This window comes from Pholcus phalangioides, unplaced genomic scaffold (assembly GCF_987345545.1).
Source record: "Pholcus phalangioides strain wild (caught in Gottingen) unplaced genomic scaffold, Ppha-v1.0 ptg000017l_1, whole genome shotgun sequence".
Classification (NCBI taxonomy): Eukaryota; Metazoa; Arthropoda; class Arachnida; order Araneae; family Pholcidae; genus Pholcus; species Pholcus phalangioides.
In genome coordinates, this window is record NW_028301610.1 from 225,269 (window position 1) to 235,552 (window position 10,284).

Genomic DNA, 10,284 nt, shown 5'->3' on the forward strand with positions numbered 1-10,284 from the left:
GTCAATTAAATATTCGTAATGAACAGAACGGCTTATAATTTTGGTCCCGTCAGTGGCCGTTGTTGACAGGTTTTATTGTATAAAATTGTGAAATATGGACAAAAGGCAGTTGAAGTTGCTATATTTCCATCTCAGAAGGAAACGGAGGGATAGACGTATGTGGGTACATCATATTGAACAGGGACCATCATATGGTGTTTTTAAGGGTATTTATGGCAAATAATTAAAAAAATTCCGTGAAAAATCACCTTCAAAAAGTAGCCAAAGATGCGGACGAATTCGCTCCGCATCGTCTGAATAGCTCCGAATAAACCTATTGTCAAAACTTCTATGTGCGGATGCGGAGCCCGCACTTAGGTTTTGACACATGCGGAACACGTCCGGACCCGCATGAACATTTCCTAGATGCGGAGATATTTCGGCTCGTCTGAAAGGCTCAGTATATTCCAATTGTTAAAACTTCTTCCGGACCCGCATCCGCTCCGTGTGAAAGGCCTCTTAGATGCAGTAGAAAGAACAACTGTAGAAATAAAAACGAATATAACATCGTATTTGAAAAAATATCGATCCCGCATCTTTTTCGATTCATTAAACATCAGGAATAAGATTAAGTAAAGAGTATTTGCTTTGCACTGATTGGATAATAGTCACATTCTATACGAACGGTATTGAATTATTTCAATTTATATTTTTCACAGTTTATTTTTTCATAGGAAGTTTTACAGGCTCAGATCTATATTTCTTTCAGTTTTTTCTTGTCAATTGTTTTTACCCTTTCAGATTCGGCACCTCACCTGGCACGGTTCCTTGGGCAGCTGCATGGGTCATACAGTGCAAGAGCCTCCCCTGATTACTGACATTATAAAACCAAACAAAATTCACCATGCTCGCATTTTTCCTTTTTATTCTTCTCTTCACAAACTTATTTAATTAAGGTTAGTTTCAAGCATAACACCTAAGTGTTTTCCTCATGCTAAACCCAATTTAATTTTTAACTAAAATAAAGCACCTTTGATGAATTAATCGACCGTGACCGTAATATTTAAAAGAATAATTCCATTACCGTTCTCTATCGCGGCCGAGGCATATCTCATTAACGAGGCTCGAGCTTTTCTCATAATAACGATGCTTGAAGGCATTTTCAAAAATCGATTGAAGGAAATGGATGAAAGATAAATATGCGATTCGTATCATTTTTCTAAAGAACTCTAGTCAAAGCCTTCACGAGATGGCACTTCTCTGGGTCCACGTTATTCTTTTCCTCATTCCTTTTCCGATCGTTATCAGAAATTCAATTGTATTTGTGAATAGAAAATAGTCATTTTTTTATTAACTCCTTTCTATTCTATTACTATTGACATTAACTCTAAACTATTATTTCCTAATGGATTTTCTTACCTCAGCTCTCCGTATATAAAAAGAAAATTGAAATGCATATACATCTTTTTTGCATTGAAAAAAATAAGTTTATACATTCAAAGCTCATTAAAACGCCTGTGAGTGATAGCGACAGTATTACATCAAGCGATACGATAAATTCCGAATGTCTTATTCATGAGGGTCACAACGTATCTGATGATGGTGCTCAAACATCGCTGTCGTGCCATCACAAGCACGAATTTGCATTTTTTTATATTTTTTTGTACTCGATTCCGATCGCAAACTCGACATATACCGCTCCCCCGAAAAGATGTATGTGTCACCGAAAAGAACGCACGGAACTTTGTCGGCTAAAACCCATTCTCCTGAATACATCACACACAAATCTTCAACAATTGCCCAAACTTAACGCCCGTTTACACGCGGTAAGTGATTAAGTTGATAAATAAATTTTAAGTTACCGATTGTTCAGAAAAGTGTCCACACGATAAGTGATTTAGTAGATGCTCATTGGATAATTTTCAAGGAGGCGAGCGCAATTGGCGCATGCGCACTACATTAGAGTCGAATCAACGGAGGGAGAGAGACGCAACGCGTGGGTAATAGTAATGATTTTTTTATATATTTCGCATTCAAAGAGGTGTTTTTTCAAAGCTCATAGCTTCCGCAACAATGGATGAAGATGATCCGGTAGAACTTACGAATACTGTGATCAGAGCTACATTATGATATTTTTTTAAAGAATATATTTATTCACTTTTTATATGGGAGAGGAAAGAAAAGAATACACAACATATTATAGACCAGTGTTTCTCAACCGCCGGGCCGCGGCCCAATACCGGGCACTGATATCATTCATACCGGGCCACGAGTGATTAGCCGTATCCTTTTTCCTCATTCATTTTCCGTTGGTTGTGTGTTTGACCGGGCCTTCGACTCTCAAAAATGAATGAAACCGGACCGCGGGCTTGAAAAGGTTGAGATAATCACTGTTATAGACTGACGTAAATATCGATTATATGATATTTTACTCGAAGTCAAAGAGAAGATAAATTATGAATTATGTAAGCCGAAAAGATTGTGGGAGAAGATTCTTGGCGTTTGAAAATTAAATAAAAATTCATTATATATAAACATAAATATTCATTAAACATAAAAATTATTTGAAATTTTATAATTTTTTTAATTTAATGTAATGCTATCTATATGTTAAATATTTGAATATGTATTTTTACAATAGATGGCAGCAAATTCGTTCTGGATGAGAGAAATATTCCAACCCCTCCCCGTCCAGTTTTTAATGTTTAATAAATTCCCCACACCAGCACCCGATATATATTTTTGAATCTTAATTTTTTTTCAACTCCTGGCAGCACGTAGACCGAATATTCACAGCTTCCACTATTTCTAACATCGATAATTTTTAGCTTGTTTGTTAAAAACAAGCAACACGAGACAGCCCAGGCTCTGTCTCGTGTGGGATATAAGCACATTACCCCGAAAGGTTGGGCCACGCTGGAAAATTCCTCTTTAGAAATCCAATTCCGAGGTCGAGAGGTCCCCCAAGCGGCGTGCGATGACCACGTCGTGTCGGTAAAGAATCTGGTGCAGGAAAGGATACACCTCGTGTTGTGAAGAAACTGACAGAGCATTGTGGACCCTTCAAGCTACACTTCATATTATAATTTTTTTTACCAGCATTCATCTTTTGAAAAATCTTGGTGAACACGGTTATCGAACCACAAGAACCATACGAGAAAATCGGGTAAACCATGAGCGTCCCTTTGAAGGATCTAACTCTATGCTGAAGAAAGAGAGGCGCGTCTGATTTTGGATTTGACAGGAATTCTCTGGTGCGATGGAATAACAATAGTACTGTCACTGTTGATACAATTTTCAGCACTTCAGAAGTATGCTTTGATGTGAAAGGCGAGTAAAAGGACACAAAAGTAAAGTTAACGTGAAGATACCTAATTTGATAAATTCTTACAGTAAACATATGGGTGGGGTGGATCACCGCGACTGGTTGGCTGGACAATATGCTATTAAGATTCGTGGAAAAGTGGTACTGACCCTTTTTCATTTGTACAGTGGACATGGCAGTGGTAAATGCATGGAGGCACAAAGCTCTCAACAAAAGCGACGCCCTAAACTTGAAGGAGTTCCGAGGAGCAATAATAATGGTTTATCTAAAAAACACCGTGAGTAGAACAAGAGTTATTAGACCCAGGATTAGACCATCTCTTCTGTACCTCCAAGTGCAAAAGAAGACATCTACAAAGATGGTGTAGGCCATTTTCTACTGAAGAGGGAAAAACAGCGTTGTTCTCAAAGAGAGGGTTGCAAAGCAAAACCCAAAACATACTGTGACAAATGTGATAAAATCAGGCTTGCTTTGGGCCTTACCACCAAGTTTAGTTGAAATAATTCTAAATTGAACTCTATAATGTAAATAATGAAGCTACTAAAAATGAATGAATGTTACTAAAAATTGAACTCTAATGTAAATAATGAAGTATTGTTCGGATATTGTGAAAATTTTTAGTCTAAATTGCTTTTCACCAATGAAAAGAACACTAAAACCTATAAGTGAAAATTTTATCCCCCTTTATCCCAGTGTCCTATTTAGAGGACGGGTCAGATTTCCTATATAAAAAAAAATATTTTTTATATAGGAATATTAATCTATTTAGGTTTAATATACCTCAGAAAATACAATTATTCTCAAATTTTAACAAAATAATTAAATTGGGTTAAAACGGGTTAAAATAATTCTTTTTTGTGTGTGTGTGTGTATTCACACATTTGATAATTGAATTGCAGTAAGTTGAAGCTAAAGAAAGCGATATCAGTAGCACAGCAAGTGGTGGATGACAAAAATACTTCCCGTAGTGTTTTTGGAAAAACTCAAACAAAATTACTTGGATAAAAATACTTCTGCAATCAATTATATACAATGTAATAATACGTCAAAAATCAATGCGAACATCATGTATCAAAAATATAAACAATATCACTTATGACTACGCATATCACATAAGTGAATCCGTTTGTAATGAGTAGCACACAGAGACTCAAAATTTCTCTATGCACACAAAGGAGATAAATATGATAATGTTATTCTATTCATGTGATAATTTGAGATTACATGAGGGGAAAAGTATCTCAATTTACTATTTTAATCATCTGAAATTGTACATTCCAGTATGTCATTTAGTAATGACGTAAAAGAGCTTTTGGACGATCAATTTAAAAATTGACATCAGATACTTTTCTCAGTATAGTGTATGGACCTGAAAAGGGTGAAGAAAGCTTACGAGTATTAGGATACTGGAACTCTTCGTATTTCACAATTTCGCCTGGTTGAAAAGGGACAGGTTAAAAACCAGCATCATATCTTATTTTGTTTTTCTTATGAAACTCCACAGTTCTAGTCATGGCTAATTTCCTAGCTTCCTCTTGTGGCGGATATAGCTCTCTATTCCCTAATGGAGGATCATAGGGGACTATTCCATATAGCAGGTAAGCTGGAGGAAATCGAGTAACCGAATGTGGAGTGTTATTGTACTCTTGGGTGACTTGATCAAGATATCTCGCCCAAGGATAATTTGAAGCTGTTTACTTTGCATTTGAGACGGTTTACTATGGATTGATTTACTCTTTCCGTTTTACCACTTGTTTGTGGATGGTGAGCTGATGTTAACAGTTGTTTCACGTTATGATGTAGTAAAAATTTCTTGAATCTTGTTGAGGTGAAAGCACCATTTTGATCACTGAGTATCTTTTTTGGCACTTGTACCTGAAATATTTGATTCAAGCAATTTATGTAGGTTTCGGTATTTCCATTTTTTGAAGCAAATGTCCAAATATATCTAGTTGCATGGTCGATAGCGATATGCAAATATCTCTTTGTAGAATTATAATGACCAAAACCTCCAACAGTGTCGATGGAGACAATGTCAAACGGGTTCTCAGCTGGGGGTACTGAAGCTAATAAACCAAATCTTTTCTGATGACATTTCTTGTTGAGCTGACATATTTCACAATGTTTTACAAAATTGTGAACGTCAATAGTGATATTAGGCCAATAGTAAATGGGGCTGATTAAATTTAACATTTTCTGAACGCCTGGATGGCCGAATTGTTCATGCGCATTTTCGAGAAGGGTTTTTCTTAATGAAAAGGGGACTACAATTTTATTGGAACCCTTCCTCTTACAAATTATTACATCATTCATATAGAAACGTCCTCTCCACTTGTCAATACAAGATTCATCGAAAGACTGGTTATTTGTGGAGATGAAGATTACAAGGAAGAAAATTCATCACTGCCCCCACGGGGACTTGAACCCCGGTCTCTCGCTTGCCGGACGAGTGCTCTACCATCTAAGCTATGGAAGCAGATAGAATATTTCAACCTTGGAGCGTATATATATGTTGAAAGGCACCGTACATGGACGGCGTCAACAATCAACTAATAGCTCGTGAATGACAAAGGCCAACCAGATGGCCATATGCATATAGAAACGTCCTCTCCACTTGTCAATACAAGATTCATCGAAAGACTGGTTATGTTATTAACCAGTCTTTCGATGAATCTTGTATTGACAAGTGGAGAGGATGTTTCTATATGCATATGGCCTTTGTCATTGGCCTTGTATTACATCATTGATGTTATATTTTTTATCATCGATATTATCCAGCTTCTGGTGGGTCTTGATGACTTCCAAATCCAGAAGGTGAGTGGAATTTTTTACAAAAGGACAAATTGGATTACGAGATAACATGTCAACTTCGATGTTGGTGGTGCCTGGTTTATATTTAACGGTACATACTTAATTTCAATGACCATCTAAAGAGTCTTCCCGTTAAATGCTTAACCTTTTTAAGCCAAACTAAGGCAGCATGATCAGTATGTATTGTGAAATTTTGGCCATGTAAATAGTGATGGAATTTATCTAAAGCGTCAACAATAGCCAAACATTTCAATTCCGTGATGGCATAGTTTCAAAGCCTTTTCATAGCCTTTAAGTGCTCTAGAATGAAATGCAATTGGATGCAGATTGCCATCAGGTGTTTCTTGTTTTAGTACCGCACCAACAGCATTTTGAGAAGCGTCAACAATTAAATGGCATGGAAACTTAGGATTATACAAGGTTTATATAGGTTTAAAAACTAATGCTAGCTTCAATTTTTCAAAACTTTTTTGGCATTCAGGAGTCTAGTTCCAAACCTGATCTTTTTTCAACATTTTATTTAAGGGAGATCTGATCTTTGCATAGTTTGGAATAAATTTGTGACATACGTTAATAGTTCCGAGAAACCTCTGAAGATCTTTCACATTTCTGAGGGGTTGAAGTTTTTGGATTGCAATAATGTTTGCATCGTTAGGTGATATTTTACCGTCATGAAAATATGGCATCCTAAAAGTCAATATTGACCTGTGCAAAAATACATTTTGATTTTTTAATTTTAATTGTTCCCCCCTCACAAATTTTGAATAGAATTTTAAGGTGGCTCAAATGTTCTACTGAGGAAGAAAATATGATTATGTCATCAAAGTAATTTATGGCAAAATTAGTTTTATGTTTAGCCAAAATTCTTCGAATGGTGCGTTGGAAAATGCTTGGTGCATTCTTCCATCCGAAAGGTAATCTACACCATCATATAGACCTGAATTTGTTGTGAATGTCAATTTTTCAGTGTCATCAGCAGGGACGCCGGAACATATTTGCTCGTATTGCTCAGCAATACCAATCATACCAATCACTATTTGAACATAGCTCAAATATTGCACTGAAAGAGCTTTTTTTTTTTTAAATTAAAATTTTTGAAAAAACTCCCTTTCCTTGTGAGTTGCATAGCTGTAAATAGCTCCTTTTGTTTGCTAGTCATTTCACGTCCAATACACCCTGTATATCCATTAAGCATGAGAATAAAATGAGCATCATAGAATCTGAATACCACAACGAGAGTCACAGCAATAGTAGGCGGATAGTACGCTTCATCGCTGATTTCAGTTGATTCTAAACCCTTTGAGTGGCACTGACAAGATATCTCGTCTTCTTATTTTAGCATTGACAAGCCCAAATATTTTGTAAAGTTAATCCCTCTCTCAGTGGAACACTTTTCCCTTTACCAATGGTTCACAAACTTTTGTCGACCACTGCTCCCTTGCCTAATTCACGATTCGCCAGGGGCTCTTCAAGATAGATTAATAGATATTTTCCCATATAAACTTTTCCCGTAACTTCTTCAAAGCATAAATAGGTGCACAAATGAATATATCAAGCTCGCCGTGACACCTCACATAAAGGTTGGCGATGCCCCTAGAAACAGCGACGCACACTTTGAAAAAGCTGCTCTATACCATAGGCGGAGATAGACTTGGCAGTCTAAGGTGGGGGGGGGCACGCTAATAATGATGTCAATTCCTATATAAATATATACATTAGATTAGTCGACTCCACCTTTAACGCTGGGGGGGGGGCATGCCCCCTGTATCTCCGCCCATGCACTATACCAGTGATTCCCAACGTGGGTGTTAACGCCCCCTTGGGGGCGATGGAATGTTCCGGGGGGGGGCGGTAGAAGCTACGGGTGTAACATAGGATCCCATGGGTTAGATTGCGTTGGGAGAATGAAATTTCTGAAGAAGGGGGCGATGGGACAAAAAAAAGGTTGGGAAACCATGAACTATACCCATTACTTTTTCATTAATTTATACACATTTACTGCTGAAAATCATAAGGAAGCTTATTGCTATTATGCCGTGTAAAGGAATAAAAACATTAATCAATAGTCGATGTAGTTAAAAAAAACAAAAAAAATGTCACTGAGAAAATAAAACAAAAAATAATAATAAATGCAATAATGAGACATAGCTTTGTTATCTGAAGTTTATACCACAAAAAAAAACAAAAAAAAACAAAAAAAAAAACACTGCAGAATCGTTTATTCCAGCGCTATTACCAAAAATTAAAATTCAAAGCTCACCATTTCAGTATTCTATATTTACAGAAGACAAATCTCAACAATGATTCTTGTGCATGAAAGAAAAAATGATTCGATAAACGAGATCAAACACTGATTGCATGCACCATGAAAATTGAGACAAAAATGTCTCGTCCATCTCTTTTCTGGACATAAACGCGTACACAAATTATACATCATGTCGTACAAGGGAAAAGAAGGAAATTTTTTAAGTAATTGAAAAAAAGTATTTTAATTAAATCACTATATTTATTTTAATTTGCGTGTTTTTTCATTACTTTTCCGTACTACCAACGGTAAAAGCCACCGCTCCACCCTCACCCACGGAGAACCTATGAATTCATAGAACCAGAATCAGAATTTTGAAAGGTAATGCCTGCCCTATTTCGGTCCGTAAGTCACCAATCAATTCATGTTTGAGAAGTCTGCACACTTTTCCAGACGTCTGGCTTGCTCATTATCCCCTAGGGTTGACAAAACAGAATGTTGCTTAAAAAAGGACACCATCAACCAAATGTCCTTGCAAATGTCGTTGTCATTTTCTTCCCACATTTTTTGTATTCATATACCCGTGTGATTTGCGTTGTATTGTTAAAAATCAAAGCCGGCACCGATGCCTGCTGGCACCACTGGGAATTGCAAACGGATATAGCTTCTTTTTCACCTCGGAACCAAATATCTCAAAAAATCGTTTTGCAGACCCATTCAACACATGCGTTCAATTAACAATATTTTAGCTGTCGGTCGTTTTTACTACTCAGCGAAAAGAGAGCCGCTGATAGCATACAATTGGTGTGCAGCCTGGCTGTTCCTTGAATAGATAGGCAGTATACCTACCATATGAAAGGGGAAAAAAATCGTTTCTGTTGTACTGCAGGGGCTGCACTACCTGCTCATGCTTATTCTCATCCGATCCGAATTATAAGCATCGGTTCATAAGCATGACGTTAAGAATAATCAGAAAAACGATACCAAGGAATTATTCGTAGGCTCACTCCTTAACGTCACGTGACGTGAAAGAGGGAAAATCAAAGAAATCGCTTTCTACACAGGGAAAAGCGATTTTTCCCTTTGGCCGATCGACCACTGACCAATCAAAATTAAGCTTTGGTTATACAACTACTACTATACATTTACTGAATTTTTTGTTCAACGACGGTGGCAACGTAATTCAGTTTTAATGCACGTGCAGAACATTTGTTGTTTTTTTTTTCACATTCTTTAACGTTAAAAATGGAAGGTGTTTGCGGGGCTATCGGCTAGATACTTTTTTTTATTTTTTTAAATGGGGAGGATGGAAAATAAGAGTATATGAAGAGTTATTTCTATAATTAAAATATATTTTTCAGCGTGTAAATATTATTCAGAAAGATATTTCAGCATTCTAATTAATTTATTGAAGTTCTTTTTAAGCCGTACTTCATAAGGAACTACCAAAATCACATTGGGATAATAATGTATTGTCCTCCATTGACTATTTTGATGGACGTGGGTGATTATTACATTTATTTTATATATATAGGCCTATATGTATATAATTTTAGGATAATATAATTATATCATCGAGAAATATACCGTGAAAAAAAATCTCGAAAAAATATAGCTGTAGAGGGAATTATCGTTATATCGAGTATCGTTGTAGCGAGGTTCCACTGTATACTACACTTGGATTTCTAATTGAATCCATCCAATCAATTGCAAAATGCCGACGAAATTGCATAGTTTTCTTTCAAGGAAAAACACCACTTAAGTCATCGTAGTAAATTTCCAAGTCCAAGAAATAAATTTTTCATTTTTCGTATTTTCTACTCGCCATCGCGAGTAGAAAATACGATCATCCGATGCTTAAGAAGTGGGTCTCCCCTATCCTTATCGTCATCCGAATATTCGGAGAAATACGATGCTTGTTTTC

The 10,284-nt window shown here is 36.5% G+C and overlaps 1 non-coding gene across 1 annotated transcript; it reads right to left on the reverse strand.

Moving 5' to 3' along the window:
- Positions 1-5,708: 5,708 nt before the first annotated feature.
- On the reverse strand, positions 5,709-5,780 carry TRNAA-GGC (transfer RNA alanine (anticodon GGC)). The gene has a single exon. It is a non-coding gene; the product is annotated as a tRNA-Ala (tRNA).
- Between the last annotated feature and the right edge of the window lie 4,504 nt (positions 5,781-10,284).